The sequence below is a fragment of the Bubalus kerabau genome, chromosome 7, assembly GCF_029407905.1.
Source record: "Bubalus kerabau isolate K-KA32 ecotype Philippines breed swamp buffalo chromosome 7, PCC_UOA_SB_1v2, whole genome shotgun sequence".
In the NCBI taxonomy this organism is placed as follows: domain Eukaryota; kingdom Metazoa; phylum Chordata; class Mammalia; order Artiodactyla; family Bovidae; genus Bubalus; species Bubalus kerabau.
In genome coordinates, this window is record NC_073630.1 from 48366093 (window position 1) to 48387789 (window position 21697).

Below are 21697 nucleotides of genomic sequence, written 5' to 3' on the forward strand. Positions count from 1 at the left end.
TGCTGGAAGTTAAATGATTTCTTTTTAAGTGAAAAGAAGCTTTGAACAGAGACTTCTAAATCCTGAGTGCTGTGTGAACTGGTTACACCTGTCTCTCCTAGGTTTGAAAGTTCTATCAGCTATTCCTGAGAGACTTGGCTGTTTCTACAGTCCTTAATTGCATTGCTTACTGAAGAGAGGAATTTTTTGTTGTTGTTTTGTTTGTTTATTTTACTACTTCATCATAACATAATTTTTTGGAAGACACTTAAGCAACAGTTGGGAATTTGAAGTTCAGTTAAAATTTTATCGCCAATACAAATAACGGTGAGAAAAAAGTAATATTCTCACCGTGCTGCACTAAATGCTCCTGTGTTCAGGCCTTCTCATTGTATTATCCCAGGAAGGGGCAACTCACTCTTCTACCTGGCGGCTGGTAGGAGAACAGGGATTGGCACTGATTATAAAGGCACATTTCAATTCCAGAAATAGCAAAACTTAACACACATTTGCATCTATCATCACAAAATTAAGGTTGTTTATGTGTTTGTGTCCTTCACAAAACTATGAACCCCTTAGTCCTGCTATTCTTCTCCTTCTTATCTGTGCTCCTAGTGTCCAGTATGGTACTTGGTATGTATTATGTTCTCAATAAATACCGTGGAATGAATGGGAAAATGCAAACTATAAACCAGTCAGATAACTAATAGTATGTGTTCATGTATCAGTTATTTAGTTGCACTGACAGGTTTGAAAGGGGTGATTCTCAATCTATCCTTCTTTATTTTGTGACTTGTGATAGAAATGTTTTGTTCCTCAATTTGAAGAATGTTTTTCTCCAGTGCAAGAATAAAAAGTCACATAAATGTGTAGAATTTCCTCATTTAGATTGTTTCTGACTCTTTGGAATCTGCTTCTATTTCTCTGATAGGGAATGGTTCACAAACAAGCAAATAACCAAGTAGCAAACCAATATTAATAGGACATTTTAGAAATATCTGATATCATTAGGTCCAGAGGTGATTTTTCAAGGAAATATGTGCTGAAGTCTGTTTTTTTTTTTTTTTATTGCACATGGGTACTCATGTCGTATCTAGGATGGTTAAACTGTTTTTTTGGTTCATATAATGGAATTAAATAAACCAATATTTCATGATGCTATCCAAAGAACTTTCTCAACTGTTCAGCTTTTAGGACTAGATACACTGTCGACCCAAAAGCTCTCCAAAGAGGGAGGCATAATAAGCCTGGGAGCAAGCAGGGTGTTCTAGTTGTACATTGCTCTAACAAGCTTTAATCATTAATCATCTAATTATATCTCACGATTTTGTGCATGAAGAATTTAGGCCGAAGTCAGCAACAGTGCTCCATGTGGCATCATGTAAGATCCCTTGACAATATTTGGCTGGAGCTGGGCTGGCCAGGAAGGTACCAGTTGGCTTTGTTCACTTGTCTGGTGGCTTGATGAGTCAGATAAAAGGCTCAACTCAGCTATGACTATCCATTGAAGTGCCTATGTGTGGTTTTTCTATCAAGGTTCAGTTCAGTTCAGTCTCTCAATCGTGTCCAACTCTTTGCGACCCCATGAACCACAGCATGCCAGGCCTCCCTGTACATCACCAACTCCCAGAGTCCACCAAAACCCATGTCCATCAAGTTGGTGATCCCATCCAACCATCTCATCCTCAGTCGTCCCCTTCTCCTCCTGCCCTCAATCTTTCCCAGCATCAGGATCTTTTCAAATGAATCAGCTCTTTGCATCAGGTGGCCAAAGTACTGGAGTTTCAGCTTCAACATCAGTGCTTCCAATGAACACTCAGGACTGATCTCCTTTAGGACGGACTGGTTGGATCTCCTTGCAGTCCAACACACTCTCAAGAGTCTTCTTCAACACCACAGTTCAAAAGCATCCATTCTTTGGCACTCATCTTTCTTTATAGTCCAACTCTCACATCCATACATGACCACTGGAAAAACCATAGCCTTGACTAGATGGACCTTTGTTGACAAAGTAATGTCTCTGCTTTTCAATATGCTATCTAGATTGGTCAGAACTTTCCTTCCAAGGAGTAAGCATCTTTTAATTTCATGGCTGCAATCACCATCTGCAGTGATTTTGGAGCCCAAAAAAATAAAGTCAGCCACTGTGTTTCCACTGTTTCCCCATCTATTTGCCATGAAGTGATGGGACTGGATGCCACGATCTTAGTTTTCTGAATGTTGAGCTTTAAACCAACTTTTTCACTCTCCTCTTTCACTTTCATCAAGAGGCTCTTTAGTTCTTTTTCACTTTCTGCCATAAGGGTGGTGTCATCTGCATATCTGAGGTTATTGATCTTTCTCCCGGCAATCTTCATTCCAGCTTGTGCTTCCTCCAGCCCAGCATTTCTCATGATGTACTCTGCATAGAAGTTAAATAAGCAGGGTGACAATATACAGCCTTGAAGTACTCCTTTTCCTACTCAAGGTGGCCTCAGGATTACTGGTCTTCTTACTTGACAGCCCACAGCTATATGGTGGCACTTCCACCCTATTCTCTTGGTTCAAGCCTACCTCCTGGAGAAGGAAATGGCAATCAACTCCAGTATTCTTGCCTGGGAAATCCCCTGTATAGAAGAGCCTGGTGGGCTATAGTACATGGGGTCACAAAGAGTCGGACACAACTGAACAGTTAAGCACCAGCCTACCCAGATTCAAGAGGCAGAAAACATAGGTCCTGCCTCTGGAAGGAAGGAGTTTCAAAGATTTTGCAACCTTGTTTTAAAACTGTCATGAGTGTGGCGTTGGGAGACTCCAACAGGAAGCCCAGTGTGTAGGGGAAAAGACTTTGTGCCCATCAAGCCTGAAAGGCATGGTGAGGCTGCAAGTGGAAGGATGAGGAATAAGGTCAGAATCAAAGCAGCAGAGTCAGACACCACTTGATAGGAGGAACTGTTGGCATCACGTATTCTGAAGTAAGATCTATGAGCAGCAAGAGATGCTGGAGTTTAATAGTGTGTGATATCCCTGATAGTGGCCATCAGAGGAACTCATGACCAGATAGTTGCTGTTTTATGCTCAGACATCTGAGCAAGCTTGACAGTGTGGTCACTGGAAATCAGCATTTCCTCTTGTTGACAACTCAGTCCTTTTTCTGTTCCACAGATCCCTTTTTTAAACCTTGACCAGGGATCACTGTTTTCCGGCCTTTCCTTAGACAAAGGCTTCTGTTGAGTTCCTTGATCCCTGACTAGCTTAATCTTGGGGGCCACAGGCAGAGGGCCATGGACAGATCTGGGGCTTCTCTGGCTTCTTTGAACACCCAGAAGGACTTCCATCTTCATCAGCAGATCTTTTATATGTATGCCCTGAATTCTGTCTTACCTTTATTATTTCTTCCATATCCTCTGTCTCTTTCCTATTCCAGTTACCCTTCTGTTCCCATCTTCATGTTCCAGTTCATTCAGGGTTTTCTTAAGGCTTTCTCTGAACTGATATTTTTTACCCCAGAGTTCCCCACCAGTAACTCTCAGAATAGTAAATTGTTGAATTGTCAGGAAATTTGCCAGCTGGTTGATTTCACATAGATGGTTTCAACTTGGCCATGATAGAGTGACTATAAACCACCCCTCCCTATACCAGAACTGTTGTTAAATACTTACCAGCACATGATTGCTCATTTATTAAATGATTTTATTTTCTTACCTCTGTCTGAATTTAATTCAGAAATCACTATTTCCACTCGCTATGGAGTCACAAAACATTTGCATTTAAAAATATAAAATTGTTAAGACCAAGTGGCTTCACGTTCTCTAAGCCCTGTCTGTAAAGTGGTGATAACATCTTCCTCCAAGTCGTGATGGGACAAGACTGGGTCATGCCAGTCTAGGCTTGGCAAACACTAGATACTCATTGGCTCTTATCTCTCTGCTGGTCCCCACCCCTTTCAGACTCGGGTTTCTCCTTTATCCAGTGACAGTTTTTGGAGCTCTCTTGTTCTATGAAAAGCTGGCACTAGTGACTCATCAGTGAAGTATGTTTTAAGCTGATGAAAATCTTTATACTGGTGGGAAAAGCTCGCAACAATCCACATTCGTTTGTACTTCTGTGATGAACTGTGAAAACCAGGTCTTGTTCTGCAATGCTAAACCCTGGGCATTTTGAGGGGATTCGGAATGTGAATTCTTGGATTGTTATCCATATTGTCATTCTTCCACTTGGACAAAGCTGTTTTTCTGAAATACCCATCTGGCACGTGTCTATATTCAACTGTGCCCTAATTTTGTAGGACCAGCTTCCCTTTGTGTTGAGGTCATTGTGCATTGAGGTCAGATATGAATCATTTGGGCAAAGCATGTTGTCCCCTCTTCTCCAGGGTCTGAAACACACACGTGCCATCCTACACATCCTCTGACATGGGTAGTGGCTGTTAACATGTTTTGCCCAATGGAATTCATAGCTGCTTCTTCCTGCAAGGCTAATTTCATTTGGAAAAGACATTTAAAAAAAAAAATCCTAGGGTTATTACGTTTGATGAGATTAATTGCCCCCAAGCTTTAAAAATGCATATTTTGACGGCCAACAAGTATGTCAAGAAATACATGAAGTAAAAATATAAAGCAGGGGAAAATAGCAGTTGTTTGTTTGACTTTAGAAAGTGTCAAGGTCCTTTTATTTGCTGCTTCATGGTCCCAGTGTACTGTTTAAATTTAAAGTTAGGTTTGCTATGCTATGCTAAGTCACTTCAGTTGTGTCCGACTCTGTGCGACCCCATAGACGGCAGCCCACCAGGCTCTGCTGTCCCTGGGATTCTCCAGGCAAGAATACTGGAGTGGGTTGCCATTTCCTTCTCCAATGCATGAAAGAGAAAAGTGAAAGTGAAGTTGCTCAGTCGCGTCCGACTCTTAGCGACCCCGTGGACTGCAGCCTACCAGGCTACTCTGTCCATGGATTTTCCTTTTACATGCAGGAAAATGTACCTTTTTTGGTGTAGAGTTCTATGATTTCTGACAAACATGTGTTCTATGTAATCACCACAATCAAGGTGTAAAACAGCCCCAGGCCTCCTCCAAATTCCCTAGGGCCCTGTGATGCCAACTCCCCTCTCCCACCCCCAGGCCCTGGCAATCACAGATTGGTTTACAGCCTCTAAAGTTTTGTCTTTTTCAGAAAGGCGTGTTAATGAAACATTATACTACATAGCCTTTTGAGTCTGGCTCCTTTCACTCAGTGAATGCATTCGAGATGCACCCACGAAGTTGTACCGGTGGCTTGTTCTTTGTTTTTGCTGAACACTGTTGCATTGTGTGCATGTACCGCAGCTTGTTTATCCATTCACAGTTGCAGGACATTTGGGTTGTTTCCAGGTTTGGGTGATTATGAATCAAGCCACTGTAAATATCCGCATACAGATTTCTGTATGAACGTAGGTTTTCATCTCCCTTGGGTCAGTCCTGTGTGCCATTTTCTCAGCACCCCAAATGCCTGTGGCTGCTTCATGCCTGCCTGCATAATCCTCAAAGCCCCAGTTTGGAGGGGCTGAGCACCATTCTCACTTCAAGTAGGGATGTGCGAGTTCCAGAGTAAGGAAGCAGTTTTAGAATTTAGGTCTGTAGACAACTGACCTACCCCCTGAGGAGACAGGTAAGTAAATTGAATGCAGAGAAATATATAGGTGGTTGATAGATGGAGGGAACAGAGATGGGCAAAATAAAGGAGCGAGCACAAGACACATCTCCTACATCAGGTGCTGTAATTAAGGGCTTCTTCTTAATTAGCAGCCCAGCTGCCTATAAAATTGAATTGTGTTTCTCTGCTTATAAATGGGAATTGTGACTCTCTGAATTATGATTTGCTTAAATCCACACTCTTGCCATTTGTGTGTAGGAGCTAATGTATTGCAGCTGATAGCTGGACTAAGGTGAGATGATTAGGAGGTCTCTGGTCATCAGAGATTTCTGTTAATAATTCGATCTGAAGAACAATAATAGCTAACACCAAGAGCTTGCCATGTACCAGATACTATTCTAAGGACTTTACATATCCGAACTCAATTAATCCTCATGACAACCTTAAGAACTAGTGGTAATTTCCCCCACTTTACAGATTTTGTAGAATCTGAGGCACAGAGAGGTTGAAGACCATCCGTAAGTGGCAGAGCCGGAATAAACACAGGCAGGCCATCTGGCTCTCAAGCTTATTTGCTTACCCATGAGGCTTCCCTACCCCGAAACTCCTGCCATGAAGAGCCAGGCATGTGACGTGTCTTCTCTGGCCTTCATAATGCCCCACAAGGTGACTCTTGTTATCCCTATTTTACAGATGAGGGAATTGAGACTCAGAGAAATTAAGTAACTAGGTCGAGGCCCCCCTGCTGGTGGGTCACAGAGCTGGGAATGGAATCTGAGTTAGTTCACAGGGTCTCCACCACCCCTCCCTGCCTCTTGTAAAATCCTTTGGTTTGCCTTGGACTTGACCTGAGTTGAGAGGCTGTCGAGGACATGAAATGAAGATGAATCTGTCTGAGGCTGTGTTAACCTGCTGTCCAGGCTCAGTGCATGCTACCTGCACATTCCTGCTAGGACCTGGCTCCTTGCAACCTGCTGACCACTGAGAGTTCCTCTCTGGGGATCAGGAAGCCAGTTGTAAAAATATTCTGATTTTTACCAGGGCTTTTCTCAAATAATAAACTCTCCTAGAAAAGTTGGGGAAAACACATACACACAAATAAATATTTTTTGAGGATATATTTACGATAGATATCTTCTTGTATTCATTTGACTCAAATTTCCTTAATAGCTGCTTATTCTAGCATCATGCTTGCTCTAATTAGTTTTTTCATCATGTGGCGGTTGGTCTCTGGAGGAAGAGAGAGTTTTTGAAAGCATAAGCAGCAGCCATGGCTATAAAAGCACCAAATAAACTCGTCACTGCCTTGGCTGTGCTTCTGTGAAGTGGAGGTGAGGGCCGGTCCAGTCCTTACAAATCTCACCTTGCACAAAAATGCCCTGACGTGGAGGATGCTTGGTTTTCATTATTCTGTTGTCACTGGGCATCTTCTCCGAGCTCAGCTCTGCATTCAGCACTTTTGGATGCTTGCTATCTCCGGTCCCCACAGCCCACTTTCTGTACCCATCTGTCCCCCTGCTGAATTATGGGTTCCTGAGTGTAGGGAAATAAGTCATCATGAATGAATTGGATCTGATTTTCTGTCATCCAGGAGTCTCTAGTTTAGTAGGAGAAACTGACATATATATACATAATTTGAAAACATAGCACCCTGTGATAGGGCAATAGTATTATAACCACAATGATTACATTTAAGGAGAGGGTATCATGGTCCTGGCACTGTGCTAAATCCAACACGTGTTTCTATATATCTTTAATCCTTAGTGAAATCAGTGATGTAGCAGTTATCTACTATCTTAGTAAGGCTGTGTAACGACCATAAAACCTCAGTGACATGCAGCAACATTTATTTTTGCTCACAAATCTGAGCATTGGCTGGGAGCTTCTGCTTCTGGGGCAGCCGGCTGTTGGCCAAGGCAGCATTTTGGCTGAGTGCTCTCGTGCATCTGGGGGTTGGCTGCTCTGAGAAACTCTCAGATGAGATGCTTTGCCTCCGTTTTACTCTGCCTTTCCTCCTTCACCAGGGCAGCTCTGGCTTATCCTTATGGCAAAGGCAGGATTTCAAGAACATGGAAACTCACAAACCTCTAGAGGCTGAAACTTGAAACTGGCCCACAGTCAGTTCTGCTGTACTTGCACTTGGCCAAAGTAAATTTACAAGGGTAACCTAGATTCAGGGAATGGAGGGGAGGCTCCATCTCTTAATGAGAGGAGCTCTGCAGTTACTCTGTAAAGAGCATGGGTGCCAGAGCAGTGAAGAATTGCAGTAGACACTTCTGTAATCTACCATAGGGACTACTATCATCCCCATTTTACAGATGAAGAAACTGATGCATAAAGAGGTACCTAAGTTCCCACAGAAAGTGCATGCAGGCTAAGTTGCTTCAGTCATATCTGACTCTGTGTGATCCCCATGGACTGTAGCCCACCAGGCTCCTCCGTCTATGGGATTCTTTAGGCAAGAATACCGGAGTGGGTTGCCATGCCCTCCTCCAGGGGATCTTCCAGACCTAGGGATGGAACCCACATCTCTTATGTCTCCTGTATTGGCAGGTGCGTTCTTTAAAGCTAGAGCCACCGCAGAAAGTAGTGGCATCTTACACAAAAGGGCCATGGAAGCACTGATGAAGAAAGAGATTGACGCTTTTAAGAAAGACTTGAAATCTTTTTTGGTATGGGGATGAATCAGAACTGGGGCACTGTAACAGATGCTGCTGATGCCTCACCCCAATACACACCAGGACCACCTCTGAGCACACCAGCAGCTGTTGGGAGTAGCGGATCGGCTTCTCACCTCAAAGGACTCTTAGCTCCTCTTAGCTTGAGGCTTTCTCCAAGGTCAACAAAGTTTGCTCTTCTCCTTGCAGGGGAGCCAGCGAGTATCAGAGTTAATGCCCTCTCAGGGGCAACCCTCAGCCAGTGTTGGGTAGGAGCTGAGGAGTCAACAACCCAGCTTCCCCATCCTGGGTGGAATAATTCCATGGCATATCTTACACAGTTCCTGAGATGATCCCCCCGGGGACCTTGCCCCAGGTTACTCTCAGTAGTAACCTACTCATTAACACACACCATATCACTCTCCTCTTTCAAAGAAGCCACCTGCACCCAAGCCCTTGTCTTAGGATCTGCTTTTGTAGGAAATCAAAGGAAGACACTTTGAAGGACGGACAAGATATTGACAGATAGGGGAAGGCCTGTGCAGTGTTCCAGGCAGAAGATTTCATTTGATAAGGTCTTGAAGCTGTTTTGAGCTCATCTATTTTGTTTGTCCAGAAGTGCTTTTCAGAACCCAGGCTGATTTTGTAACATGTAGTGCACAAAGCAAACATGAGGGATACCGATGACCTAGTTACTCATTAGCCACCTTAAATTTTTTTTATTTCTCAAAAAATTAGCTTTCTGAGTCATAAAGGAAATGCAGGCACATTGTAGAAAAACTGGAAATACAAAAAGAAGTAAAAAGAAGAAAGACACATCATCCTACATATAGGCAACTCCTTCCTAATTTTTTTTCTGTATTTTCTTTTGATTTTTCTTCTATGCATATTTTAATGTTTCATGTATACTATTTTCTTCAGTTTTTGTATTCTTCTTTTCCAGATGTTATCAGAACAAAAGCATTGTAAGCATTATTAATACCTCTCCAGAAATCTGAATTCTAATGACTGCATTATATTATAGCTCGTGAATGTGGCATAGTTTTACCTAATCATTCCCCCAGTTCTGGACACTGTGTTTAAATTTTCTTTGTGCAAATAATACTATATTTACATCACTGTGTAATCACATTTTATGTTAATTTCAAATTATTCCTTTGAGGAATAGATTTCTAGAAATACAATTAGTAGGTTACAGGGTTTAAGCATTTTCACAGGCTTCTGGCCACCAAAATTTTAACTTTAACATTTAGATTTTGCCCAGTACAGATATATATCTTAATACCTGAAGGGGTTTTTTTTCAAAACCTTATTCATAGAAGCAATGTGTATTTATTGAACACCTGTTATGATTGGGTATGGTTCTCGGTACTAGAGACACCAGTGAACAAAACACACACAAATCCCTACCCTGGGTGAGTAAAAGAGAGCCTCAGACATTTTCTAATGAATACTATAGGGTAAGGACATGCTTAAAAAAATGATGAGTTCATGTCACGAGGACCCAAGAGCCTGCTTGAAAGGGTTCCCACCAGCAAAATCTGGGGTAATGTGAATACCAAATAATGAAAGAAAATAGTGAATTATAAATTATTAAAGAAATAGAAATGGATGAATCCACTGTAATGATAGGTAGATAAACAAACGCACAAGGGAGAAGGGAAAGCTAATGCTTATAGTAAAATGCCAAGTTCCTGTTGGTCAGTGGGCTGCAAATGCTACAGTTGGAAACTACCATTTTATTACTATCATAATAAAGATTGGCTTAGGCAAGAATCATCAATAGGTTATACATCTAGGAGTTAATTTTCATAGGGAACAGGACATCTTCATGGTCTTAGGTGTCCCTCTAGAGACTGGTCATCAGTTGCGAAGGAAAGAACAGTAACTGTTCAGTGCAGAAACTGAACAACATCTTGACCAGATGATAAAAACTGGTATTGCCCACGAGAGACACCAGTGTGTGCTTCCAAATGCCACTCATTGAAAAGGACACATGTCATTAATGATGTACTCTGGTTAAGAATACCTAACATGGATATAACTGTGAAGAAATAATCAGACCAATCATTCCCAAATGAGGAAAGTTTTATTGAGAGAGAGGCAGGGGGTGAGAAAAAACACTATAGCCTTCAGAAGAGTCTATGTCATAAAATACAAAGAAAGGCTGACTTGGAGAATACAAGCTTTATAGAACAGTGCTAGGTCTATTGACATTATTGTGTCACTTATCAATTAGAATACCCTAGGCACATTAGAGCATTTTATTAAAGTCAAAATTGCTGAACTTGGTAACTATATTAGAGTGATTTATAATATCCCAATTCTTAGGAAATACATACTGAAATAATTAGGTATAATAGAGCATGATGCAGGCAATCTACTCTCAAATGTTCAGAAAAGTATTATATAATCACATAGTATGGTTGTATAATTAAAATAATCATATATGTTTTATATGTGAGAGGGAGGGAGTAAATCATAATGCATCTGGATAAAATGCTAATGATAGGTCAACCTGGGGATGGGGTCATGGGGATTCTCTGTCCTGTTCTTATGTTTACCACTTTTCTGAGTTTACAATTATTTTCCAAATAAAAATTTTGATCTCATAGAGCCCACATTCATTAAGATTACAAGAAGATTGAGGTAGAATCATAAGAGTCCACACACTGGAATGAAAACTATGTTCAAACACCTTACTAAACATGTGCTCAAGCATAGCCAGCCTTCAAGCATCACCTTCTGATACCCTGTCTCTAGACTGGGATGAGGTCCTTAACCAGTGGGGGCGGGAAGGTCCTCTGCCTGTGCCCCACTTCCTGGTTATGCCTATAACGTCTCATCACCCTATTCTGCCTGGTGATATTTCTTGTTTCATGGCTATGTTAGCCAGGTTCCACCTAGGATAATGGAAACCTTCTGGGTATTTAAAACAGAGGGAGCTTAATGTGGGGAATTGGTTACCTGGGTGATGGAAGAGTTGAGAAGATAAATGGGAGATTGAGACCGCCCAGAGATTTGCAATGGCAGAAAGTCACAGCCACTTCTGAGCTGGAGGGACAAAAGGGAAGGCAATGTTGCTGGAGTCCAGAGGCTGGGGTTCCTGACGGACACAGGAACCACGTCTGACAAGAGCTGGCCTCAAGTACAGCCCCTGTCTCTCCCTTCCTTCAGCTACTGTCACCCAGGACCGTCTCTCTGTGGCTGAACCCAGGGTCAGCCGATCTCTCATTCTCTTAACACATACAACTTGAGGGATGTACAGCCGAGCAGGGAAAGGATGAAAAACGGATCTTAGGACAGCCACTGCTATGCCCTTATAGCTATCTGCAGCAAGATCTTGGTATTTGCATCTACAATGTTCAAAATTCCCTCTATGTATTATGTCTAGGGAGGCTTGGCCTCTCTCCTGTCCTTTTCGTAAATTTTTGGTCTAGATTCTTGGGCCCATGGCTATGTCTCTATTCTGAGCTCTCTGTTGGCCATGATTCCTTTCAAGCTGACCTGGGTCAGCCGTGGTTTCTGCAGCCGAGCAGATTCCCTTGAAGACCTGCATGGTTTCTGCATTAATGTTTATATCATGAATGTACCTTTGAGGATGCTAATCATGACTTCTCACCCTCTCTCTGGTTTAGTTGCTGTTTCCCAACCACTGCCTATAATAGTGTGAGCAGGAGTTTAACCTTCTTGGGTGGGAAGAGTCTCTTTTCACTTGGGATCTGGCCTGAAAGCAGAGTTCCCTGTTGGGTGGTGCTATAACATGACCTGGATACTATTACTGAAAACAGCCCTGACATCACCACTCAAAGATGTTGCTGCTATGATCACATCAAGCTCAACAGCTTGATAGCCTGTGATTTCTCGTGGTCCAGTGTCTAAGAGTGGAAATGATGGGACTTGGCTCCAATTTTTCCTGGAAAATTAATTTATTTCTTCCATGTCCACACACAGTTCAGTTTAGTTCAGTCACTCAGTCATGTCCAGCTCTTTGCAACCCCATGGACTGCACCATACCAGGCTTCCCTGTCCATCACCAACTCCTGGAGTTCACCCAAACTCATGTCCATTGAGTCGATGATGCCATCCAACCATCTCATCCTCTGTCGTCCCCTTCTCCTCCTGCCTTCAATTTTTCCCAGTATCATGGTCTTCTCAAATGAGTCAGCTCTTTGCATCAGGTGGCCAAAGTATTGGAGTTTCAGCTTCAACATCAGTCCTTCCAATGAACACCCAGGCCTGATCTCCTTTAGAATGGACTGGTTGGACCTCCTTGCAGTCCAAGGGACTCTCAAGAGTCTTTTCCAACACCACAGTTCAAAAGCATCAATTCTTCGGCCCTCAGCTTTCTTTACAGTTCAACTCTCACATCCATACATGACTACTGGAAGACCATAGCCTTGACTAGACAGACCTTTGTTGGCAAAGTAATGTCTCTGTTTTTTACCATGCTGTCTAGGTTGGTCATAACTTTTCTTCCAAACAGCACTGGGGAGGGGCAGATAAACACCCTGTCTCAGAGTGATTAAGTGTCAGCAATCTAGAAGTCCCCAATTCAGTTCTCTTAGCCTGCACTCACCATGTCTTTAAAGATTTAAAGATCAACTCAATTTTCTATCTTACTTTTGCTGGAATTCAACATTCCTCCAAACCAACAGCTCTATTCTCTGTGGCTTTAAGTGCCTCCCAGTCACCTCAGGCTTCAGTCTCCTGTTGCAATTTGATTCTCAATCTCCATTGTACGTCCTCTGTGCTGTTTCTTTTCCACATCATCCAGTTGCTGTCTATTCTTAACATCAGGCAGGTCCTTGACCTTGGAGGCCATGTTTCAAATTCCACATCCTCGTTGTGGCTAGAGTGAGAAATGAAGGCCCATGGGGTTTAGGTTCAACTGCATTTGCAGCCAGAATTGCTTACTCAAGAACATGAGCTTTCCTAAAATTCCATGTTGACACAGGCATAGCAAACTTTTATTGAAATTTTGAGTGTTTGAGGGTTGCTGTTAACTCAATGTAGCCCAGGCAAGTGCATATACCTACCTACACATCACAGCTTAAACACTAAACATCTCTATTATGTCCATTAGCCTTTATTGTACCATGAAGTTCTTGGTCAATCTTGCATATCAGATTCTCTGGTGGCTCAGATGGTAAAGAATCTGCCTGCAATGCAGGGGACTCAGATTCTATCCATGGATTGGGAAGATCCCCTGGAGAAGGGAATGGCAACTCACTCCTATTCTTGCCTGGAGAATTCCATGGACAAAGGAGCCTGGTGGGCCACAGTCCATGGGGTTGCAAAGAGTTGGACATGACTGAGCGACTAACACACACACAATCTTCCATTTAAAAACATGATCTACCCCCATATTCTCCATTCTTCTTTTTTTTTTTTTTAATCTCTTTTTTCTTATTTCCTCCATTTTAGAGGATAGTCTCCAAATCCAGCCATCTCCCTTTATATTTTCCAAGTCAAGCAGTTCACTCCCCTGGCTACTGTCTCCAGGCAGGCCCCACCCTGAGTGCTAGCCTTCCATAACCAGAATGGCTTATCAAAATTTTCACTAAATAAGACAGTTCTCTCTCTCAGGTACCCCACAACTAATGTGTTTGTAGAGATGGGATGGGAGTGGGACTGGGAGGGGAGAACACAGGAAGGGAGTTTGACAAGAGGTGTCCCTTGTGAAGGGGACAAAATAAACATGGCAAGTTTGAGAATAATCTGGACTATGTTCTGCTCTCCCGAATATCCACCTCACAACCTCTAATTCTGTGCTTTGTTCTTTTGGACTCTGAAAGCTTTTTGGGCTTCAATAATTCTCTATTAAAATGCAAATACCTACTGGGAGTTGTTAAGCCTTATCAGTTAATAGTTGACTCTTGCATAAGCATAGGATCCTGCTTTAATGGGGCCAGGATAGCAGAGGAATGTGGTGATTTTGTGGAAGGACGAATAGATTCAGAAAGAAGGGGAGAGAATATTTATCAAAGGGGTCATTTGGGGACTTATATTTTGACCAGAATGAACTCTGCTCACACTTATCCATAGTCTTTTCCTTTACCTTCTCAAAAGGAGCCATTTTTAAATGGTTGATTGTTTTCCCCTTGACCTGAGTGTAAGTTGAATTAAGGAGGGATGCTGGAGCCTCTCTCGTCTGTCATGCCTGAATAAGAAAGAGTAAAAGTAATCCAAAGAAATAGCTAAAACAGTGCCCCCTTCCAGTTTAAATTTAGCTCTGTTTGATGGCATCAGTGCCATGGCAGACATGTGGCTTGGGGGCTGGTGGGTGGCAGCAAAGACTGGATGTGGCCCGGATGATGGGTGTGCTTCCTCCGTGGGAGGAGGTAAGCCAAATTCCTACCAGTGGACTTGCCAACCACTTTGCACATTAGGAAAGATCAAATGAGAGCTGTGGATGCACACTGCCAATCATCCCAGCTCCTGGGAAACCACAGAAAGCTGCACGCACCTCCAGAGGACATGAAGGCATCACCAGCTGAGTCCCCGGCAGCCTTCCCGCTTGCGGACCTTTTCCATCACCTGTGTGCACTCTGCCTACTGCACATATCTGCTCTCCCCTGCTGGCTTGTGAGCGTCTTCAGCGGGAGCCAAGGCTGCTTCATCTTCAAGAGCAAATCCAAAATGCTTCCAGAATAAGCTCGATCATAAAGAAGAGGCAGCAATGCAGGATCATTCCAAAGCAGAATGTGCAAATATTCCTTTCCTCCAGGATTCTGTTTTCCCTTTCAGTGGTAATATTACAATATGTAACAACCAGGAAGGCACCAACACCAACCAATCAGAATAGAAGCAAGCTTGTTCTGAAACTGGGTCTTGGGCCACCGGCCCAGCAACAAGTTCCTGGAGCATCAAGTTCCAAGGGAGAGACAGGACAAGGCAAGATTTGCCTAGTTAGCTCAGAATAGCATCCATTTATCCACCAACATGGAAATGTTGACATAAGTATGTGTGCCTGATGCACAGCATGATGGAGTTATAGTGGTTAACATTATCAGTCATTAGACTCCTGGAGGCCTGAGGCTATGTGCTCAGGATCATTAGATAGTTTTCCCATTTGATGGTGGTCAGGGGGTTCACATCTCCAAAACAACCCAGGAAATTTGCATCAGATATTATCTAGGTACTTCAGAGAGGAGCTAAAGCAGAGGATATGGTGGAAGACCTGTCCTGGGAAGGCCCAGTAGGGTTCTGCTCAGTTCCAGAAGCATTCCAATATTTTAACAACTTTATGGCTATCCTGGTGTGTCCTGCCTGAGTACCAGCCCCTGCCCCTTTCCAGGTACTCTGCTTTCGGACCCAAAGCTGGGGTGAAGCTGGGCCAATGACAGTTCTACCTCTCACTGGCCTGTGCACTTTGATAGGGGAGGAGTTGTCAGTGGGCTCAGTCCTAGGGAAGGTGTGAGGGTCATCCTGAAGATGACCAGGGCTTGGTGGCTCAAAAGGCAGTGTCTGGGGGCTTCCCTGATGGTGCGCTGGTAAAGAATCCCCTGCCAATGCAGAAGACTCAGGTTTGATCCCTGATCCAGGGAGATCCCACATGCCGCAGAGCAACAAAGCCCATACACCACAACCACTGAGCCTGTGCTCTAGAGCCCAGGAGCCGCAATTATTGACCCACACACCACGACTGAAGCTCATGTGCCCGAGAGCCTGTGCTCTGCAACAAGAGAAGTCACTGCAATGAGAAACCTGTGTGCCACAACTAAAAAGTAGGCCCCACTCACCACAACCAGAGAAAGCTTGAGTAGCAGTGAAGACCCAGCACAGCCATAAATAAATAAATAAAACGTTAAAAAAAAAAAGAAAAAAGAGGCAGTGTCTGTGTAGCCCTGAGCTGGCGGGACAGGCCACAGCCTTTCCTTAGGCCCAGCAGGCATGGTCACAGTCTTCGGTACCCAATTTCCTGTGGCCTATAACAGCTCCAGGGAAAGGCTTCCTGTGACACTAAGACATCAGTGTTTTATTCTGTTTTTTGCCTTGCTGATTCCTACTATTGAAGAAACAAGACTTCCCCTTCCTTACAGCTCTCATCCCCATGAAAACATTTTTTTTTTTTTAAGGCAAACTCAGTTCTGCAGCTTGCTAGAGCAAGGAAAGGCACTGTTTTAGTTGCATGCATCAGGACAGAGGTAGAGGAACCTTGATCTTTGGGTGGAATCACTGACTTGGCTGGGGGCGAGGGGAAGGACAGGAGGAGGAGAGAAAGGAAGTGAGCTATTTTCAGTTTGTCAAGAATCCAAATGGAAATTATAGATGAACACAGCACCCTTGTGTGGATCTAGAGAAATTTAACTTAAGCCAGCTTAGGGGTAAAAAAAAGCGGAATTAATTAGCTCATGAAATCAATATACAGGAAGAACTGGGGTGTGCTGAGCCTCGGGGACAGCTGGGACCAGTGCCTTAAATGTCACCAGGACATTCTTGCATGTCCCCAGCTCTCACCTGTGCCCTCCCCTAAATATGGGATTCCTTCTCTGGGTCAGTGGTTCTCGACCAGTGATGGAGAGTGACTTTACCCTACCCACCCCTCCCCAATCCCCTGCACCAGGGGACACTTGGCAATATCTGGGTGGACATGCTACTGGCGTCTAGTGGGTAGGTGCCAAGGATGCTGCTAAACATTCTACAATGCACAAAACAGAGCCCCCCCCCCCCCCACCAAAAAAAAATAAAAGATTATCTGACCCAAAATGTCAATAGTAGTTGGGAAACCCTGGTCGAAGACCAGCTTCCTCTGTATAGTTGAAACTGGCTGCTGGCAGCTGCCAGGCCCACATCCAACAGCTTTGGCAATCCAAGGGGGACTAACACTTGTTCCTGCTGATCCAAGTGTCAGTATTCCCAGGGAAGCTCCCTGATTGGCCCAGCTTTGTGCAGAGGCTCACCCTAGACTAGTCAGTAGGTCCAGAGAGATGGGATTTTAGAAGACAGAGAAACGCTTTCTAGAACTTCATGAAGTTGGGAAGGAGCTTTCTCAGAGGTAGGAGAGTAAAGGGCAGGAGGGGAAATGCCCATAAAGTTACAAATGCTACTGTTGAGGAAGTTCAGTTTATTTGGGAGGCAATATCTTTTAAAACTAGGGCTATGGGGAAGCCAGTAAAGACAAGTGGACTTTGGTGGAGTAAAGACTGGGAAACGTATTAAATACAAAATCTTTCACTAAAATGCTGCACAAGCCAGGCTAGTGTTCCCCATTTCAGGCCCTTTTCCCCAATTCCTCCAATGAGGACAATTCCTGGGGGACCTGTTCTTGCTCAGAATCTATGGGTGGTAAGTGGCTATTCAGATAAACTAATTATTGCTAATGTTTAGGTAGCTAATGAGTTATTCTTTCCAGATGACACAATGCCCAACCTCATTACAATGTGCGTATCGTTTAAAATGTCCTTAAAGGAGGAAATAACGGCAGAAATTTCAAGCAAATGGGAGCTCGGTGGGACGATATTTTTGTTTTGGTGTCCTCCAGATTTGGGTCAGGGAAAGGCTACCCACTCCAGTATTCTGGCCTGGAGAATTCCATGGACTGTATAGTCCATGGGGTCACAAAGAGTCGGACACGACTGAGTGACTTTCACTTTCATATACAGGTAGCAGGCTACACTGTAACTGAATAAGGCACGTTCAAGGTCGACATATTTTGAGATATATTCTAAGGAACACTGAGTCCCTAGGATGGTAGAGGGTATTATTGAAAATAAAGATTCCATAGTCAAGTCAGTTGGGAAATTCTGGTGTAGACAACATTTAGTGGGTTCCTTTACTGTAAGAATCATAGCTTTTAATGGAATGAGTGTGGTGTGATTTTTAAGAACAAACTATACAGTATGTAGACTTTCCAAACTTTTGGGGTCAAGGAGCCCCCTTTGTTGAGACATATTTTACACAGGATGACCAGTCCTGTTTCACACCTGTTGAATTGCATAATTGCTATAATTGCATAATTGCTATAGGCATCTACTTCCATTCCCCAAAGTGTACCAGTTTGGAGAGTAAATTCTATGGTCACCCTATTCTAACAGAAACACGCTTTGGAAATCCCTTTCTATTGCCATCTTTATATGGAGAGAACAACTTTATATATCCTTTTATATCAGCCTTTATATTTCTTCTCTGCTGGAATATTTTTCACTACTTGGGTATCAAACTTAAATGCTTAGTTCTCTACAGATGAGCATAGTGTAAAAATTATTGGGAGCAATCATTTCCTATTGTCCCTCCAGAACACAATTTAGAACACTAAATTGACCCCTCCAATCAATCTTAGCATTAGAATCCCAGAATCAAAGCACAGACTTTTTAAAATTAGACGGACCCTAAGGTCACTGCATTATTAAGGCATTGTTTGTTTGTAAGATACAGAAACTCCAACAGAACAGCCAAAAACAACATAATAAATTTAGGGAAGAAACTTCTAGAAGCAGAGGACAAAATTCAGGAACCAGAACACCTTTGTGTCCCTTGGGGGCTGGACCATTTCCTGGCTGTTTCCAGGTTTCTTTCTCCAATTATGGTTTGTCTCTGCCTTAGTGTCAATCTGTCCCCCCTGAGACCATGCTGCCTCTGTGGATGCTGGTGATTAGAGAAGACTAATTTATGACCTACATGTATTTACATAATAAACATCAGACAAAACAATCATTCAAAAATTAGAACCATGAGAAAAAAACGTTAAGCAATGTAGAGTGATTTCAAAGGAGAAGAAGCTCAAGACAATATTGTAAGGTCAAAATGTAGGACAAAAATCAGTTCTTGTAAATAATTACCTTGGAAATCCCTTGAATCCCAGATAAAGTATAATATATATGGTTTTACATCCTCAACTCTTGATATGTACAAATGACAGAGGCATGTAGTAATGTGCAGAAAATGAATAATGTACAGAAAAATAGTACATATGCAAAACGAAACTTCCAGACTTTTTACTTTTATAAAAGGGAGCTGAGAAATGGAAGAATAAAGAAGAAAATAAAGAAAAACTACAGGTGGTTTCTTCAATGGAGCAAGTGCTCAGTTTAGAATTAAGGGATGTGCTTTTCTGTGCTGTGCTCAGTCATGTCTGACTCTTTGTGACCCCATGGACCCACCAGGCTTCTCTGTCCTTGGGATTATCCAGGCAAGAATACTGGAGTGGGTTGCCATGCTCTCCTCCAGGGGATCTTCCTAACCAAGAGGTTGGACCTGTGGTTCCTGTATTTCCTGCATTGCAGGCGCATTCTTTACCACTGAGCCATGGGGGAAGCCCTAGAATTAAGGGGTATTTTGTACCAAAAAATAGAATCTTTAAATACTAGCTGATAGGGCAGAGGCCATGAAACACAGGGAGTACCGCTGCATTGTCTTCAGTCTCATGCTCACACTGAACTTGGCTCCTGAGGGAAGATGGGGAAGAGTCATCTGCCCCGTTTTGAGTCTGCTTACCTTTCCTTTGGTTTTCTTCCTTCTTTCCCCTCCCCTTAGCCCTCTCTCTCTCCCTTCCATCTATCCCCCTTTCTCTTAAGCCAGTGTAGCAGGCAATGTAATCTAGTAGTAAAGAACGTAAGCTACTGCTGCATTTATTTAATTATGACCACAGTCACTATGGGGGGCTTCCCTGGTGGCTTAGATGGTTAACAATCTGCCTGCAATGTAGGAGGCCCGGGTTCGACCCCTGGATCGGGAAGATCCCCTGGAGAAGGGCATGGCTACCCACTCCATATTCTTGCCTGGAGAATTCCATAGACAGAGGATCCTGGTGGGCTACAGTTCCTGAGGTCACAAAGAGTCAGACAGGACTGAGTGACTTAAGCACAGCACACAGCAGTACGCTGTCACTATGGGACCTTGCAAAAGTTACTTAGTCTTTCTATACCTCACACATAAATGATAGGACATGTCTCGGGGTGTTACTGTGATGATTCAATAAGGTAATGCATGCAGAGCACCTAGAACAGTGCCAGATACTTATCATCACTCTAATGGTTACTACTACCGTGACTACTATTTGTACTGTATGATAAAGCCAGGAGGGTCTCAGTTCTCTGGGAACCTTTGCTGATGTCCACTTTATTCATTTCCTCCAATCCCCACTGTTAATTTTGCTTGTTTGTTTTTCTTTTAAACCCATCTTTGACTGGTTTGCACCTTATAGAGAGAAAACCTCTTTTGATTCTTTGCTTAGGAGTTCCACTCCATTTCTTATTCATTCATTCATTTAACACATATTTATTAAGTGGCTTCTCTGTCCCAGGCATAATTCCAGGTGCTGGAGATACAGCAGAAAACAAATCAATATGAATCCCTGCCCTCAGGAGCTAATATCCCAGTGGGAGAAAGAAGCTGTGAAGGGGAAAATTTCAAGTTTATAATCCAGATGATATTGTCTTTCTCCCCTCACCTGCTCTAGCTTGCTTGTCTCTAATTTCTTGATATAAACTTTTCCCCCTTTTGGTTTATGTGTGAATACCTAAGGAAGTCCCAGAAAAGACTTTAGGCAGCTTCCTTTTTTTCTTTTTAATTAGAATACTATTTACTTGAAAGTATACCTCTGGACATGATATCACTGGTATTTTTAGATATTTAAAGACTATTTTACATAAGCAGTTGCCAGCTTCCTTGCCTTTAACTCCGTTGCTTCCACATGACTTGCTCCCTCCCCTGACGTGTGTAGTAGCGTTTTCCTAGGTGCTGTTGGCCTTTTCTAAGTGGGATCCATCTCCTGCCTGGTCTTTCAGAGTCCCTTCCTCTGGTGCAGGCAACAAATCCCAATTTAGCATCACTTGTGATTATAATTAATGTGCTGTTTACTCCCTCTTCCAGATCATTAATGAAGATGTTAAATGAGACCAGAATGAAACCGTGTCCCCGTGGCATCCTGCTAGACACCTTCCAACGACTTGACACCCTGCCATTTGCTGTTTCATTACCCTTTGTTTACCCCATGAGCCCAGGCCCTTGCTTCTCAAAGAGGCAGAAAACTTGATATTTCTACTGCTGCAGAGATGCCACTTTAAGGTGGGGTTTATAAAACCAGGCAGAGTGTCAACACATCTTTCTGAGTTTGAATGAAATGTTGGATTATGAATAGAGCATTGTCAGTAAATACTTGGTTGCTCTCTCTCCTCTCAGAAGCCTTTGTTTCCCCAGGACTTTCTGCAGCTGTTCTGTCTTTACCACAGCAGAGAAGGGTAGATGGTTGCTGTCTGCAAAGATGTTGCTTGGATCAGCTTAACTATAAACTAGAAAGATGCTCTGTTACTTGTAAAGACTGTGCTAATGGATTGCATTTCTAACCTCAGTTTTTCCCCCTTTCCTGCGTCCATGCCCTCCCTATGTAACCCTGCCAGAGTCCCCTTCCAATCTAATTCTGACCCAGCCATGTGACTTCCTCTGACAGAAGGGATTTTAGCAGACATAATGCAGTCATTGACTTGAAAACAGTCACTTGCATCTCTCTG

The 21697-nt window shown here is 43.1% G+C and overlaps 1 long non-coding RNA gene across 1 annotated transcript in view; it reads left to right on the top strand.

Moving 5' to 3' along the window:
* LOC129657192 (uncharacterized) overlaps positions 1-21356 on the top strand; it is a 42570-nt gene extending 21214 nt beyond the window's left edge. Inside the window, exon 3 of the long non-coding RNA XR_008716596.1 lies at positions 21060-21356. This is a non-coding gene — a long non-coding RNA (uncharacterized LOC129657192). The remainder of the gene's footprint in view (positions 1-21059) is intronic.
* Positions 21357-21697: the final 341 nt, after the last annotated feature.